Source organism: Theobroma cacao, chromosome 7, assembly GCF_053813885.1.
Source record: "Theobroma cacao isolate CCN51 chromosome 7, ASM5381388v1, whole genome shotgun sequence".
Taxonomy (NCBI): domain Eukaryota; kingdom Viridiplantae; phylum Streptophyta; class Magnoliopsida; order Malvales; family Malvaceae; genus Theobroma; species Theobroma cacao.
Genome location: NC_142645.1, coordinates 36,044,303 through 36,046,279, shown reverse-complemented (window position 1 = coordinate 36,046,279; position 1,977 = coordinate 36,044,303). Strand labels below are relative to the sequence as shown.

At 31.6% G+C, this 1,977-nt stretch overlaps 1 non-coding gene across 1 annotated transcript; it reads right to left on the bottom strand.

Annotated features, from left to right (window-relative positions):
• Positions 1 to 1,350: 1,350 nt before the first annotated feature.
• On the bottom strand, positions 1,351 to 1,457 carry LOC148761848 (small nucleolar RNA R71). Its single transcript, XR_016027668.1, has one exon. It is a non-coding gene; the product is annotated as a small nucleolar RNA R71 (small nucleolar RNA).
• Between the last annotated feature and the right edge of the window lie 520 nt (positions 1,458 to 1,977).

The following is a 1,977-nucleotide window of genomic DNA, read 5'->3' as shown; positions in this document are numbered from 1 at the left end:
GAATTCAAGAAATTTGGAGATCAAGAATTCAACTCTTTGGTTCCTTTTATCTTTTTGTTGTTATTTTGTTTTCTTGGTTTGGGTTTTGATGATTAACTTTAATTTGATGATGATGTGTGACTTGATGGGGAGCTAAATTGTTTATCTAAGATTATGATTGAACTTAATATGTAGTCTAATTTATTTATCTCACTTTTGCTTATGTTTGATGGATTTAATTTGTTTATTTTATTCTGTTCTTAATGCTTCTAATTGCCATACGTAGCCAAAATTAGAGCATAAACTTCATGAATCTTTCTTCACTATAATTTGCATAGACATATAGTAAATTAATTGGGAGAGTTATTTTTATAAGAAACTCGACAGAGACTTATAAATAATTTGGGACTCTAGGTTAGCAACTTAATCCATTAAAATAAGTTAAAAGAGAGAGACAATATTCAAATGAAGTATCGAGGGATATCATAATCTTAGGTCTAGTAGTCACTAGAATTTAATAAAGTAAATTTGCTAATAGATTTTATATTAGTTTTAGTTATAGATTTTATTTTATTAATTTAAATTTTCCTTTTTAATTTTAATTGTTTAGTTAAAATTAAGGTGTGTTAATTTTAGTAGTTAGCAATAAGAATTAATTCAATTCTCTATGGGATTGACACTCTACTTATCTCTATTTTATCTTTGCGATACGTGCACTTGCGTGAGTAAAAAATTGAACAACAAGTTTTTGGTGCTGTTGCCGGGGAATTCATTTGTAATTATTTCTTGTTAATATTATTAATACCAAGCATTCTTAATTTAAATCTAGACTTTTCTTTTCTTTAATTTTTCAAGTACTTTTGGTCGTTGTTTGCGAAGAGCTCGAAATTTGAAAATTATTCCTTTTGATCTAGAAATCGAAAAAAAAATTTGAAGACTTCGGAGGAAAAATGAAAAAGTTTCTGCTCCAAGTAAAATAATGGCTGATCAACAAGAGAAGAGACTAAGCCTTTGAGGGATTATGTAGTCCCACAAGTATAAAATCTCCACTCTAGTATTCGAAGACCTCCTATTCAAGCCAACAACTTTGAAATTAAACCATCAATCATTCAGATGATTTAGATTGCTGTTCAGTTTGGCGGTTTGCCTAATGATGATTCGAATGCTCATATTATAAATTTCTTGAAAATCTGTGATACATTCAAGGCTAATGGTGTTATTGATGATGCCATAAGATTGAGGCTTCTCCCTTTTTCATTAAGAGATAAAGCAAAAAGTTGGTTAAATTTGCTTCCTGCTGGTTCCATTAATACTTGGGATGATTTGGCTAAAAAATTCTTAGCAAAATTCTTCCCATCTGCAAAGTCAGCGAAGATGTGGAATGATATCACTTCTTTCATGCAATTCGATTCTGAATCACTAGATGAGGCTTGGGAGAGGTATAAGGATTTAATAAGAAGGTGTCCTCACCATGGATTATCTAAGTGGCTACAAGTTCAAACATTTTATAATGGTTTGCTGGGACTTTTTAGAACTACCATTGATGCTGCCACTAGAGGTGGACTCATGAGTAAATCCATTGATGAGGCTTATGATTTGCTCGAAGAGATAGCTTCTAATAATTATCAATGGCCATTTGAAAGATTGGGTATAAGAAATATTGCTGGAATTCATGAATTAGATGTGATGAACACTGTTTCTACACAATTGACCTCTCTTGCAAAGAAAATAGATCAACTGAGTGTTAATGTTGTTTAGAACTCCTTTATGACATATGAATTTTGTGGGGAAGAACGTTCCAATGACAATTGTCCCATCTATTTTGAGTCTTGTCAATTTATTGGAAATTAGCAACAGACTAATCCCTATTCCAACACTTATAATCCCGGTTAAAGGAATAATCTTAATTTGTCATGGAATAACAACCAAGGGTCTTCATCCGCAGCTAAGTCAAACTTTCCTCTTGGATTTTCATCTAGAGCCCCTATGCCAGAGAAA